The 16,066-nt window shown below is 36.3% G+C and overlaps 1 pseudogene; it reads right to left on the bottom strand.

The window, feature by feature from the left end:
• Positions 1 to 12,267: 12,267 nt before the first annotated feature.
• LOC132073078 (pre-mRNA-splicing factor ISY1 homolog) lies at positions 12,268 to 13,012 on the bottom strand (annotated as a pseudogene).
• Positions 13,013 to 16,066: the final 3,054 nt, after the last annotated feature.

Genomic DNA, 16,066 nt, shown 5'->3' with positions numbered 1-16,066 from the left:
CTGAGAGAAGACAGAGAGGAATATGTTAAAATTACCAAATAAAGCATGGAGGTGGAAAATATTAATTAAGTGTTAGAGAACTGACATATCATAAAATTAGTATGAAAAATGAGTAATACAAAAGGAAGCGCTGTGCAGCATGAAGTAATTTGAATGCTTTGAACAGAGATCAGTGCCAGAAAGCTCTAACTCCTAATAATAATCTAAGGAAGATTTAGAAAAAAAATGGCATCTGCAACTGGGAACCACAGACATTTATTCTGTGAAAACTGTGGTAATTCTGGTTTTGAAGTCTGGTTTGCCACTGAGAAGTGTGGTGTTTTAATTTAATAGCTGATTTTTCTGGGAAAGGCCACCAAGCAACTGCAACTCCTTCCTCTTCACTGCCCCAAAGGAAAGGGCCTTTCCGTGCCAAAGGGCAGGGACAGGCATGGTTGCTGAGTCTCATATGAGTCATGGTAAGAAAAGAGCTTTTTCAAGGCCTCTCCCAGGCATTCTCTGGGACTGTGATTGCAGTCACACAGAGACCCACTGACATCACGGGTGTTTTCCTACAAGTCCAAATCTGTTTCTTCTTAAAAGAGTTTCCAAAACCATGTTTTATGTGAGAAGCACAGCTTACACATCTCCCTAGCAAATCTTATGGTATGAGCTTTGTAACAAACTATGAAAGAGCACAATCACGCTTTTAGTGTCTGTGTGCCAGAAAATACCTTTATATTGTTCTTTGCATTGCTGCCGTATGTGATGCTTATTTAATAGGAGATACAAAGCATTATCAAAGATAAGCATAGGATGTCTTGTGCAGATGTCTCATTTTGTTGATTGCTGAGGAGGGTTCTTGGGTAAGGCATCTCCTGTAGTCACTCTGGAAGAGCAATTACCTTGAGCTGCAGTCATTCAAATGGGGCTGTAGTGCTAGTTTACATAAACAGTTTAGGAGCAACAAGAAAAATTGCTGTGTCTGGAGCAGACTAAATGACCCTTCAGTCCAGAATCATGTCTTTGATAGGAGCCATCTCTAGAAAAAGATGATAAGGAAAGGCTTCATATAGAGAGTGGTGCTTCCCTTGATAAATGTCCTTGCTTTGGAGAAACTGTAGAGCAAGTATTTCCTGAGGTGAAAGCTGTTGCTGGATCTTTTGAATAACAGTCCTCAGCACACTTTTCATCCATGATTTGTGTTACGGTCTTTGCAAGCATTTATACTTTTGACATGCACAGCACCTCATGACAATGTGTTCCACAGGTTTATGACCTATGTGGAGAGGTTTTGTTCCTTTGTTAATTTCATACCTTCAACTTATTTAACAGGAGGGTATAAAGCATAACCTCAGATCAATATTGCAGAGACACAGGACCATAATGGAACCTCCTAAATACAACTGAATAAAAATAAGGTAGAAACTTAGAATATGATTAAGTGATTCATGCCATTATAAATAATCTGTTCTCTCCTAAATTATTATCTCTAAGAAAAACAGGATCCAAAAATAAATTGAAGCATGTTAAACACAAATGTACACCAGGTCAAATATCTTTCTTGAGTGACCCCATTGACCTCCCACTTAAGCTAACAGAAAGATCTCTTAACAGGCAGCCCAAGAACTCTAAAATTCCTGTCATTACTGATACTGTCCAGCCTTATTTGTAATTGTGGTAATAGAAAAAGTTAAGTGAGTTAACTTTTCTCTGCAGCTCTATGGATAATTGAGCTCTTTTCATTAGCTTATGCTGATAAATCATGGTAAGTTTGTGGCAGAGTACAAAAGTGTTCCCTGTCGTGTACTCGAGTGTGAACTCTGAGACTGTCTGAACATGTGCACCAGGACTCTGGGCTGTTAAACCTTGAGACTTTTTTTCTTGTAAGAAGTAAAGAGGATGCAGAAACAGCCTTTTCTGATGATAAATCATGGTAGCTTGGACATTCTCTGAAAACTGGAGGTTTACTGATTCAAGAGGGTTTGGTTTCTTTTTTTTGTAACTTGCTTAGAGAAAGGTATATTTTCAAAAGCCTGTGTTAAGCTTTTAGAGCATGGTGAGTGTCTTTGTGTATGAGTAAAAAAGACATCTCCTTTCTACTGAAGAAATAAGTAAGCCCCCTCTCCAGTCTGCTGCTTAGAATCTTGTTTCCTTTAGAAATTTCTTTCACAAAAATTGTTTGCTTGAGCTGTGAGCCAGAGTTAATAGTTACTGTGTATTGATATTTTGAGCACCTGGTTTTTCAAAGCTATAAAAGGAACTGCATTACAATCAAGCTGCTGCATTTTCCAGGGCTTGACAGAATGACATTTCTCACACCTTAGCCCCAAGCTTTTATACCTGAATGTTCTAACTTTCTGATGTTGACAAAAGCAAGTAACAAAGCAGAAGCACTAAGTTACACTTTCCTTGGTGTCTGCTCACCCAGGATCCTCACATGCAACTCAATGGTCTTGGGCTTTGTATTTCCCAGTAGCTGGGGCAGCACAGTGGAGGATCTTTCCTGTCAGCATTAGTAAAGAATAGGATAGATAGTTAAGTTTGCATATTTATCACAACTGTGGTAATTTTCAAAGTGTAGCATTATTTATTAAAATACATGTTTACATTACCAAATTTTCTTTCATTTCATTAATTACCCCAGGCACTTCAGGAAAAATGGGGTAGAAGTGCAAGTTTTTGAATTTCAGTGAGTTTCATATAAAGGCAAGTTATGGTCACCTCTCTAAAAGGAGAAGAAAAGGAGGGAGAAAAGCTTTAAGGGAGTTTGCAAATAAAAGCTCTTCTTTCCTTTTCTCTCTATGCTGGATCTTTGTTTAATCCCTAAACATCTTGCTTGTACCATAATGGTTATTATACATTTAAGTATAAATTGCAACTTATATAAACTTAAAACTAAGGGGTTCTCCTGTTTAAAGACAATGTGATTTTCCTATCATGTGCTAAGTGCATATAGCATACTGTCTGTGACATCTGAATATAGAGAGAGATTAGAAGAAAGGTTTCCTTTCTCTTCCTTCTAACAATTAATCTAAACCTTAGTGGTTTTTATACACTGTTTTTATCAGTATTGTTGCTATCACTTTTTGGTTTTCCCTATCTCATTTCAGTTTTTCTAGTAAATTGTTATCTCAACCCATAACCTCTGCCTTTTTTTCCCTTTCTCACCAGATGGGGTGGGGGGGAAGGGAAGCACCTACTTGAGGCATAATTTTCAGCTGGTTTTAAACCACAACAATTTTAAACTGAAATGTTTTCTATTTAGTCTTTTAAATAAAATTCTGTAGGAAAATATTGATGCTGATGTTAACTAAAAAAGAAAAAAAGAATATGACTACCAAAAGTCTAAGCCCCTTGTTTGAACAGGGTAATAAGAAGGTCTATTTTAATTATCCCCTGATACTATTAGTTATCAATTGTAAAATACATTTCATCTGCAAAGCATCCTGTATTATGAGAGCTGGTGTTTGGAAGCTTGTACTAGTTAAATTCTGATTCTTAATAATGAAACTTTTTATAATGAGGATAACTAACCAGTGGTAGAAATTAGAAATGTGGTATATTCTCAGCCTTTAAATCAACACTGGATAGCGTTTAAAGAGATACATTATGTCTTACACAGAAATTATAAGATTGGTATAGAAATTGGTGCATAATTTGTCTGCTGTAAAATAAATAAGAATAGATAACAATATTTTCCTTATGTTTTAACACACAATCTAAAAATAATGTGTTTGTTTAATCTCAATTCTTAATTACAGTACTCAGCATGAGTTGCTGAGATCAGACAGGCCAAGCCAGATTAGGATTTAATAAAATGCAAGTTAGAGCACTGCTTTCAGATTTTAGGATTCTACTGTATCATTGTTAAGGTCAATGACTGAAAATATTTTGATATGGTAAGGATCTTATTAATTGAAACTAAATGACTAACATCCTTACCTATTAATTTGCAGCTATGTATTTAAATTTATTTTAAATTTTTCATGTTTCCATCCCCACAACATATATATAGGAAAGACAGTAATTTTTGGTTATAGTGAGTATGACTACTTTAAGGACTTAATAAAATCAATTCAACAGATGTCCCAAATTTAGGATCTCTTTTTGTGATCTATGAGCCAAAGGAAAATGGGAACCAACAGCATAGTGACATAAGAATCTTGAATCCACAATGTGACGTCAAATACATGACACAGAGATGCTGAATAGCTCTTTGCAAAGAATATTTTCTATTTTCGGAGAGAACAAGAGAATTCTTGACTCTTTCCAGACTTGACTCTGGATATCTTTGGTGACTGTGTAACAAGTATCACTGTGAATTTTTTAAGAAGAATTTCCAAATCATTGCATTTATCTGTTATCAAGACATAAGAGCAGATGGGATATATGAACATAATAGGCCAGGTTTGATTACGATGAAGACTATACATGTGTGAAACTTATTTAAAGTGAATAAGTCCTAGAGGTGTCCACCTTTTCTCCCTTTTCAGGTGTACGGAACCTGGGTGCAGCTTACCCAATGTCAAGCTCTGGGTAGACATGGAAAACCTGACTTTCAGACTCCTCTTTATGGCAATGTAGATGCAGCTAGTGTGTCTGAAAGGAAAGGGTGCAATAGAGAGATGAGCACAGCCTAACAGCTGGACTGTTGAACAGTAAAGCAAACAGAGCATGATCACTGAAAGTTCCTGAGTGAGCTGGAGAAATTCCTTCAGTTTGAGTAAGTCCTGAAACAAAACTTGTCTTTGGATTTCTCCAGACATAATTATGTTCTGCACACCATTTTCATGACTTTGCACAGGAACAGTGTGATTCCACCCTGCTTCACTGTGGACAAAGAGCAGTTCATTTACTGAATATAAATTTTCATTTTTGCTTGAAAAACATCTGTGGCTATTTCACATTTTTTGTTCCAGTTTAAAATATGTGTACAAACTTATTAAGACCCAAGAAATATGAACGAAATTTAAGTGATTTTTCTATTTTCATCAGTTAGACTTGATCAGTTCATTTACTAGAAAGTTAATATGGATGATTTGAATCACTCAATAATCTGAACAGTAAGCTGAAGGAAAGATTCTGGATGTAAATGGAAAATTACAAATTTCATTTTTAATAAAAGGATATATTTCCTTATGGCTTAGAAGCTCTGTTGGTGCAAAGGAAGAAGAAAGAAGCTTTATGTGTTTGCAAGCCAAGCAAGTCAAAGTCCCTTATCTGTTCATTTGCTAATCAGCTCCTGCCCCTGTTGATCTACAAACATCCATACATGAATACAGATTTTTATAAAAAGTGGGACAAAGATGCACTGCAGAGTGAGTTTATGGTCATGACACTTTTGATCTTGACTATTTCTTATGAGAGATTTGTATTTTCCAACAGTTGTTAAGAAAGACAAAACAATGTAATACTACATTTATCAAAGATCTATTGTCATTAAAATGGTATTAATAACTAAATGAATTCTTCTGCTTTTAAAATTAGATCATTGAAGAATGTAAGGATGCAAATTTGTCAAATATTTAGCTTAAATATACTTAAAATTGATAATGAATTCTTCTTCCTTTTTCTTAGCACTTCATGATGCTTCTTATTGCCAGCTAAACATGTAGTCCATACTAATAACAGAAATTTGTCGACTTGTTAGTTAAAATTCTCCTGCTACTGTGTCTTTCTCTAGGGACGACACTATTCAACAAAATGTGAAGCTCCCTCGTGTTAAGGAGATAATTCTACCCAATCTATCCACTTCAGTTCCCTCCCTCAATAAAAATGACAATATCCTAATGCATAACACTTGAGAATAGAAATTGAAATAATCACTTATAAATTTATCCACAGCTGACAGCTTTATTAATCTCTGTAGCTGTTGTCATTTGATAAAGAACAACATATGATAAAAATTGTGCAAATTGCCTAATTAGGCATTCTGCAGCAGAAGATCTGCTATTATAACAACCAGTAATCAGGTAGAAGACCAAAACAATAACATTTGTCTTGGAAGAGAAAAGCTCTTTGAGAATCTTCCTCATTTATGATGATCTAGCTACAATCAAGGAAAGAATAATGGTTCTTAGTCAATGGCAATATTCTGGCATGTAGCTATTACTGCTAACAGATGAAGAAAAATTCTTGTGTTTGACAGGAAATCCCTCTTGCAAAAATACAGGAGCGCATTTGTTACAGCATACACAGAAATATATCCTAGAACCTGAAAGCAGTCTTCATCAGGAGAGCAGGACGTAGAGGAAGGAGATCAAGAAGACTTTCTTCTTTCCCCTGTCTTTTGAAGGAGAAACCTAACTAATTTCAGTAGAGATATCCAGGGGAAAGCCTTTAATGCAATTCCTTTCAAACGTTAATAATGCCTGAGTCAGTAATGTATTTTGTCTAATGGGGATGGTTTTTATGAGGTCATTGTTTGGCATCTTAGTGTGACCTAATTGCCAAATATTAGTAGAAAATGGGGCTTTGGTGCTTTGAGAAACTGTGACTAAAAATGTTTATTTTCTTCAGTTGACAGTAAATGGAGCCTAGGCTAAGTAGTTAACACTGCAAACACCTGATGTTATGTGTGACACCTTAGAATGTGTTATGCCTCTGTGTTTGCTGCTGGTGTATATATATTATCTCATTGTCAGTGAGTCACAGATACTGTAGTCCTTCAATTAATAATTAAATTCTGTGGAAATGAAATCACTACAAAGTTTTGAAACTTTCATAAATCTGCTTTTTTAATGTTGGCTCTTTTATCTTGCCTTTATTTCTGTAAATGGCATCTACTTTTTCTCATTAAACTACCATTATCTCAAACAGTGAGCTTTAAAATCTTATTTTTTCCTGTCCTCTTGAGGTGTGGGAATGAGAAACAGAGAGGTTGAGATTTCTGCACTTGCTGCCATGATCTAGCTGAACAGTTAGAACATCGGCTGGACTAGATGATCTTATAGGTCTCTTCCAGTCTTGAAAATTCTGTGATTCTGTGATTCTGTGATTCTTGCAGACAGCCAAAGTCGACCCATCACTAAATCAAAAGCTGGATGACAGGAGAGCAGTGGATATTTTCTGTCTGGGCTTCAGTCAGGACTTTGAGACCATTTTCCATAAGATCTTCATAGAGAAGCTTTTCATATGTGGGCTGCAGGAGCAGACAGGGAGGTAGATTGAAAACTTGCTTGGCTGACAGAAAATTATATTAATACACCATACAAGTATTCAACAAGAGACCATTAATATTATTTCTACAATAATAAATAGAGTATTTATTTTATAAAAGTATTTTAACTTTTCCAACTTAGGCTTCTAAATACATGTACAGACACGAGCAATACCTTAGAGTTAGAAATGAATACAAGAAAAATAGGTAATCTGCTTATAATGGATTTTAGTAAGAGATGTGGATACAAAAATAATATCAATAATTATATTAATAGCAAAATTCAGGAAAATGTACCTGACACAGGTACTGGGTTCCTCATGACTAACTCAATTCATACATACTTAATGGAAAAGCAGAGAATATAATAAACTGCATGCATATTAAACTGCATAAGATGATGATTTTCCTTAGGGAGAGGTATCTGAAACCACATTTTTTGGGAGACTTGGAAGTGCCCAAGGCTTTCAAAACATGCCTTTATCACATTCAGAAGTATTTTATACCTTTTGAATTTCTCTGGACATAATTTTGTGGATCTATATTTTTCTAAATTTCTTTGGAACTGGAAAAATCCCATTATATTCTCTCATAATAGTCAAGTTTCAATTTGCTGTTTCTTAAAATATGAAATATACTTTGAAGATCTTCTGTGAGCTATTGACTTTTAAGTTCTTCTGTTACCTGTTGACACTTCATTTAGGAAATATGCCAGAGAAGCAACCCCTACCATAACTCTACAAACCTTGTATTTTCTTTCAATCATGTATTTTCATTCAGCTACACAGCTGTGCAAAATCCTTAGCAATTTGAGAAATCCCTTTGTCTTCTCTATTGCTGCTAGTTTTTTGAGTCCAAAATAATGAAATGTTATGAGTAGAAAGATTGGGGAGGATTTTTGTTCGTTTTGGGTGTTATTTGTGTGTGAGAACAGCCTGTGGCAACATTAAATACAATACAAAAAATATAAGATCTAAGCATAAACAAAATCTCAAAATAGATTTTTCATAATTTTATACAGTAAAATGAGTACAAATGACATTAGTAAAGCCTGCAAATATGATCTTTAGTAACAATTACATTACAATGCAAAACATAAGTATAATTTAGAAAGAAATGAGAGACCAAGATGTCATATAAGATTATCTCATATTTTTCATGATTTTTTCTTCCTTCTTGATAATTCCACCTCTCCAAAGTTCTCTTTTTAAACACTTTGTCTGAGAAAGTGTGTACCAAAGTAGTTCTTATCCAATATAACACAGAACAAATGAGAAATGTAAAATAAACTAAATATTCCCTTAGATAGAGTTTGTTAATTTTTATGTAGTGAAATTGTATTTAGATATGAATTTCCAAAGACTACTGTTATTGTAGTACATTGGTAATGTTTTGGAGCCAAAATGGGTAATCCTTTTTTTTTGTTTGATTGTTTCTAAATCTGTTTCCACACTTGTTGTGCATTTTTCTCTGATATAACTGTGTACCTCTATTTCAAGCTTAGTTTAGTTAAAATCTGAAATGCATTGGATGATTGATTGGCTTGCTGGACTTAAGTCTACCCTGAAAATTGGCATGACCTGACCTTGTAATGTTCTATCTCTCTGCCCTGTCATAGCAATTTGAATGAGATCCATATTTTAATAGCCATTTATGGTGCTCCCAAATGCCAAAGCTTGTCAGCTTGGCTATGGCCTTTGCAATTATGAGTAGAATTGCTTCCTTGTGCTCAGGAATGGCTTTTATGCTATGCTGTAACCTGATATAGATTTTGCTGTATTTCCTTGCTTTTTAGAGCAAGAGTGAGAAAACACATATCACATCAATTATAACTTTATTCTTCTTCTATCCTTACCTCCTCCCACTTACGCTTTATGGCTTGATCGTTAGGCTGTTGGTGTCTGGGCTTGTAGCAAAGTTAGGTGTTCCAGATTCTGCTTCTCCCTTTCTTGAGCACTAATATGGAGATTCTGTTTCTTCAGTGTCTTTCAGAAAGGTTTGATACCAGAATGAATAGCAAGCTGGGAAGGAAGCCCACCCATTTCCTCTGCTTTTGGAAGTACTGAGAGAAGACACTGAATATAAATTTTAATTCTGGTTCCTTCCCATCAAGAAATTCTACCAAGAACTTCAGTTATAAGAAGGCTGAAAAGAATAATACTGCCACTAAGAAGTACTTGTACTACTAATATATCCTCTTTCCAGTGTCTTTTTTCCAGATATATCCATTTTGCTGGCTTCTGAGAAGAGGCTGAGGCTGCCCCCTTGCTGGACACATCCAATTCCACCTGGCTTCAATGAACCCAATGCAAGGCACAGCTGACCTTATCAGCAATGATAGCGGTGCCTCTGGGAAAATGTATTTAAGCAGAGGCAGAAAACACCATATGGGCAGAGGAAACAACAACAGAGGGAGCACAAAAGTCAAAGGAGGAGTCAGTACTCCATGGGAGGTTAGGTTTTCCTTGTGGCCTGTGAGTGACCTGCACCACAGCACATTTATCCTTACACTTAGTCTAGCTTTCTTTTCAATGAGAAAATACCAACGTGAGCCAACCTGGAGTATTTTACTACACACATGTGTTTAATGAACATGATTGAAAAGCATGAGAAAGAACAGGAATTTTGTGGGATCTGAAAGTAAAAAAATTATAAAATGTGAGTAGTGAAAAGCCTGGAAATTCCCAGTGTTCAAAGCAGCAAAAATAATGGAGTGAAATGCTAGCTCTTGTTGTCATGCAATCATTATCAGCTCTCTGTGGGTGTTGTGTGAAGCTCCAGGAAGCTGGATCCCATTCTGAAAATTCCAGACATGCTGAGGCAATGTGCATGCAACAGGTCCAGTTTGTACTGGGTGAATTAGGTAATCAGCAGGAGATGCCTTGCACACAGAGTCAACTAAGAAACTCAACTATCAGGTTTCCTGAAGAAAACTTTCTTTGAACTTCTCCCACTATTGTGTTAGAGTTATTGTGTCTTTGTGTTACTGACCTTCTAGGTGTCCACATAATGTGTCCTCTGACTTGTGTTTGAGCTTAATCTTGGAAATAAGGCTGATTATGTGTATTTGTATCAGTTCTGAGCTGGGATGAGTATAGCTTCTGCTGAAATAATGCATACCTTTCAGCATTTGCTATTTCCCCACTCTGCCATGGTACTTACTGCACTGTTTATTTCTCTCCAGGTCACATTAGAATGAAATGTGCTGTCGTCAGAAGCCATGAAGTGCATCATAAAATGCCACATGTTGGCCCTACTGGTAATAGATGCAACTCCAGGACTTCAGCAAGGTGTCCTTGCTCAGAACAGAGTTGGTGCCTCGAAATACTAAGAAAAATCATCTCATAAAAAATTATATCAAAAAGGAAAACAGTAACTCATAACTAAAATTCCAAATTCAAATTCAAATAAAAGGGTTCAGTAAGCCTCTCTGAAATACCTCTGGACCCAATTTCTTGAAAAATTCAAGAAATATAGCTATAGGTAACCATACTAGATTTTGGTTTCTACAGTAAAACTATTTTCAGCTCAGGGATATATATGAAAGCAAATATGTGAAAGTAAAGACTTCAAACCAAAACAGACAGAAGGTGTGAGCTATTGAAAGTATAAGGCTATTACTTAATTTCAGGCTAAGATTACAGTTGTGGTTGTATGGATTACAATAAGCTACTGGTAGTAAAAAAAATTTAAATAATGTAATTTAATTAAAATAGTTGCTTATCTCATGGAATTATATTAGCTAAAAACCTGGAAGTTTTTTTTAAGAACTTATCATTGCTTCCAAAATATTTAAGAATAAACAGAAGCTGCAAAGCTTTTACTGCAGGATCCTGTGGGTGATGATGACAGAAGCCCTCTGTTCAAGGGTTGTGACTTTCATGAGTGCCAAACCAAATTTATTTCAGTTAACATAAAATTAAATTAAAGTAGATAATAAACCATGTGTAGAAGAGGATCTTGATGATAGACTGTGATTGCTGACTTACAAACCAATGCTCCAAAGTTTATTGTAGCTGTAATTCTCCAGGAAGAATGGCCAACTAACTGTTTAGGCTATTAACCTGCATGTGTGAAGTGCAAATGCTTCAGCAGAAGTCCTCTGCGAACACTTCAGGAGTGTACATAGGTTTACAAATTGTAAGGAAGAGATTATTTTTGAGAATGTTGGCATGGGCCATCTTGCCTTCTTGGCAAGAGTCACGGAGTAGGAAAGGAGCTGAAATGTGGTAGTCACAACTCATTTAATCACAGGACCACTTTCTGATGTAACATAATCCAATAAAATGTGGTATGACTCCACTGCTGTCTATTAAGGAGTTGGTGCGAAGGTTCCACAAGAACATGGGGAAATACTTGTATTAATAAACTGAATTAGATATGATAATGAGAATGTCTCCTCTGCATCTAACAGTATGATTTGTTGATCCAGATCCAAGGACAAACTTTATAGAAACATACACAAAAGGATTTCTACATAGAAATCTGCAGTATTTTATGGAGCAGGATTCTGTCAGAGATCACATTTTATACACCTACTGTATAAAAATGGGCACTTTGGACAAGTTAATGAATGAATGATTAAAGACACTACTAAAGTAGCAAAGCACAGTCATATTTTAACAGTACTTTTCTTGACCTCTTAGATGTAGAAAAAAGTTTTATTTAATAGAAAAAGTGAGTTTATTACCAGAAATGTTAACATTTTAGAGGGATGTCATCAATCTTGCTTTATAATCAACCATCAAATATTTGTCTTGACACTTCTATAAATTGTCCTGTTAATGCAAAAGTTTACATTAGAAAAATACAATTAGAACACAGTTTTTAAAAGCATGAAATTTAAGTCTATAATAAAAGTAATAAAACTGTTAACACTGTATTGAAGTTTTTTATTTACAACTCATTGTAAATTTGTTAAATTATAGGAGAAATATATGGACTAAGATTACAAATATCAAATTTTATTAAAGTAAGAGGTTCATATTATGCAACCCAAACCTAGTAAGCTAAAAAATGATACATTTTACGTGTCCTAGTTTCTGTGGATTTATGTAATATTTGCCTGGATTTTCTTATATTTTTGTTAGTGCAGAGTGTTGTTTAAGTTGAAGTCATCTTCTCTCTTAAAGGAAAACAACTATATACCTTAAAATGTAGAAAAGTAATATTCGTACAAAAGCTTCCTCAGTCTGCTGTTGAGTTGGCACTGGAACATGTGCAATAAATTTCTGTTTGCCATCTTCACCTTCTCTCTCCTTGCCACCTTCCTCATCAGCCCCTTCTTCATGGGTACCATTGATGTTTTCTTCCTCCACCTCCTCACCTCTTGCAAGGGGTTCCTTTCAAAAATCTCTCTAACTCCTAGCAAGTCCTTTGCAGCCTCAAAGTATTTGCAGCCTCTGTCTCCTGGAACTTCTTTCCCTTCATGATCTAACATTTTCAGGCCAATCCTAGCAAAGTCAGGACCTCCCAGCTCCTTTATTCTGTATTCCCAGTGTCCTTTCTCCCTCAGAAGCTTGTTAATTTCATCATTCAGGTCCCAAATTCTGAATTCAAGCAATGCAGCATTTTGGATGTGCCGCTTTCTTAGAAATCTCCCCAGTGATCTGTCTCCTCCATTTCTCAGCTTTGGGCAGTTCATGACACTGATGCAAGCAAAGGCTCCTTGGCTTTTCCTTCCTCAAGCCCTGCCGAATGCGCCGTGCATGCAGCAGCTCCGCACCCCAAAACTGAACCCGGCTCTGCTCCAGAAGTGTGCCAGTGAAACCCCCCTGGCACAGAGCAAGGAGGCAAAGGCACTTTCAGGATTGTAGCATTGCACCACACCTTTATAACTGGATGATCCTGCACAGAGACACAGCCACCCATTTCTTTGGTGGGGCTTTTCTTCTATTTCTCAGGCTTTTCAGTTTCTCTGGCTTTTTGTTTCACACAGCTCTTTGGCTGTATTTCCCTCACAGCTCTGGCTGTATTTTTGCAGCTTTTCGCTGCTGGGTTGGGCTCACATCTGGTCTTTCCCAGCTTTTAGCTATAGGGACAGGGTCTGCATGCACTGTCCATGGTCTCCCTCCACTCTGCCTGCAGGAGCTGGCTGCTGTCCTCACACTGAGTCACCACAGGTGACAGGAGGGGTGGATCAGAGACAGAGATGACACACACCCCAGAATTCCCATGCAACAGCAGTGTATTTTATTCTTCCTACCTCTTTAAACAGGAGAATTTGAACCTCCTGGTCCAGACAGCTCATTGGTCTGGCTTAAACACAGCTCCTGTGCCAGTGACATGCCTGCAGCTTAGGGTGGAATGTGACTGGGTGAAGTCCCTGTAGGCATTAAAATCCATCCCATCATAGCTCAACCCAGGGGCTGGTTTATGGAACCAGGCTGGGTTTCTTGTTTACAATCAAATTAATTGCCTGGTACAAGCTAGCTCGTACCGCAATATGCACCTTTATCCACATTCCAGGCTGTATGTTTTCTGTCCCACACCACAGGACAAGTGTACCAATGGAAAAGCAGTGGTTGTTAATTTTCTAAAGAGTAAAAACACTGCTCATCATCGCTCAGTTTCTTCAATACATATGGTGTTAACCAGAACTCGGTGATCCTCCCTACAGGAGGTGCTCTCACCAAAATACCTTTGCTCCAAACCTGGCCTGACTAAAGGATATGATTACTTTCTGTGGTTGAGACGGGCATACACAAGAAATGGAAAAATTATTTTAATACCTTAAAGTAATTTTAAAAAGCCTGCCAGTTTGGAGTCTAAGCCACATTTCCTAATGTCAAATGAAACCCTGCTATAGACATTCACACACACACACACACACAAATCCCCTTTGATTGCAGTCAACTTTGAATGTGACCTTAACCCCACAGAGATGAGTATTTCAGTGTATAAACTTCAGCAAGTTGAAAACAGTTAAAATATTTCCCCAGAAACATTTTCTATGAACTGTAGTAATCAAAAGGTTTCCTCTGACTTACTATGTAATGAATTTCCTATCTCAAAACAAAAGTAAAATTTAGCTCAATCGTGCACTATATTAAACATGAACAATTTATTTTTTCCCTTGTGGTCTTAAAGCAGGACCAGTATCCTAAGATTGCTTTTATACAGTATTATGACTTTACCTTCCTTTAAAATAAATAGAATGCTGATATCTTAGCTACATAATATAAATGTAGGATTGTCTCTTTTTTTTTTTTTTGTTTTTGGTCCACAAATGTGTTTTATTAAATGCTATTGTTCAGGCTATACATATATATATTCCTGGCTAGCACTCATTGTCATAGTATACTTATATTTTTAATTTAACTATATTTTATTATTTTAGACAGACAGATTCAATACTGAATAAGTTTTATTTTATCTTCCTTTCCCCTTTCCTCCCCTGCTTTTATGCTAGTGAGTTTTCACTTTCAGGACTTATGCTTCTAAAATGGTATACAGCTTCAAATCCTGGAAAAGTCAATGCCAGTCTGCAAGTCATTTTAACTTCTCTCTGAATTAGAGCATGTGTTAGTGCCACAGTGAAGGCTGAACCCAAAAAACAAACAGCAATGGTAGCATGTGCTTGATGAAATTTACTTTAGTCACCTTGCTATTCTCTAGGAGGGCCACTTACCCACAGAATGTGAACCTTTCAGTATGGAAGGAAAATACAAGGTTTGCTTTTCCACCATATCATGGTGGAATAAATAATGTTACAGTCCTGGCTTCCAGAAATTGTAGTCTCTTCAAAAGAAGCAAGTGGTTCATATCGTGGCTGCTTTCAGGGATCTATAGTTTCCTTTGCTGATTGAGAAATGGCTCTAAAAACCTGCCAGTACTACAGGCTGTAAAGCCCCATGCAGAGAGCTGCCAAGTGTCTTCCTTTGCTGCTGAATCCATTATCGTCGAGGCACATTTAACATGTCCTTGGCTGTGCTTGCAGCCACGAATCACTTGGGAAAAGTCTTTCTCAGTGGTCAACAACTCTCCTTAATTTACCAGAACTGCTTGGACACCCTGCTAATCTTATTTAACACACATTGAAAAGTTACTGACTTTTGTGACTTGCTCAAGATTTCTCATTTGTATGTTATCCAACCTGTGTTCATTTATCTTGTTAAACATTACATTTCAGTAACTTCTCAGTTCTGGTGTCTTTATTATTTCCTATGCATATCTCTATTTTATTCTTCCTTTCCTAGTATCTTGTGTTGTAATTTTTTGTTGTCTGTCTCATATCAAAATATATTCCTGTTTTTTTTCAATTCATTGTATCATGTCTTTATTCATTAAAAAATGAAGTTTTGTATTCTTTATCCAGGTTCTATTTCCCCAGCCTTTTACCTACTCTCTTCATTTTTTTTTCTTATTTCTTCTGCTCTTTATATTTATCACATCCTTGTTGCTGCTGACATACCCACAGACTATCTCACATTTGCTCATCTAGGCATGTTCTCATGAAGCTTATCTCTTTCTGCCACTCTCAGTGTAAAGACTCTTACCTTCCTGCCAGTGCCTTCTTTTTTCTGCACACATTTTGAAATTCAGTTCAGTAGCTCCTTACATACAAAGATAAGCTACAAAAATGTTGCTAAAAGTATATAAAAAAGACAGCAAAAATCCACAAATCCAAGAGAAATCACTTTTTGACAGGTTTTGTAGCATCTTAGGGTTCTATTCTGTGCATTTTTGCCATTAGCATTCTTTTCTGAACAGTAAAAAGGAACAGTGTCAGATGGAAACATTACAGAAACTTCAACACTTAAAAAAAAAAGGACTAATTAGAATAAAATGAGAAGTGTGAACTATTTTTATTAACCAATTGGGCAGTTTTATGCACAAGTGAATTGACTGGATAATGGAAATATGGTCAATCTCATGCAAGTGGAACACAACAAAGTGAGAGGCGTTGAGTTACTTGAGGGAGTG

This window comes from Ammospiza nelsoni, chromosome 5 (assembly GCF_027579445.1).
Source record: "Ammospiza nelsoni isolate bAmmNel1 chromosome 5, bAmmNel1.pri, whole genome shotgun sequence".
In the NCBI taxonomy this organism is placed as follows: Eukaryota; Metazoa; Chordata; class Aves; order Passeriformes; family Passerellidae; genus Ammospiza; species Ammospiza nelsoni.
This window is presented reverse-complemented; position numbering and strand designations above follow the sequence as displayed.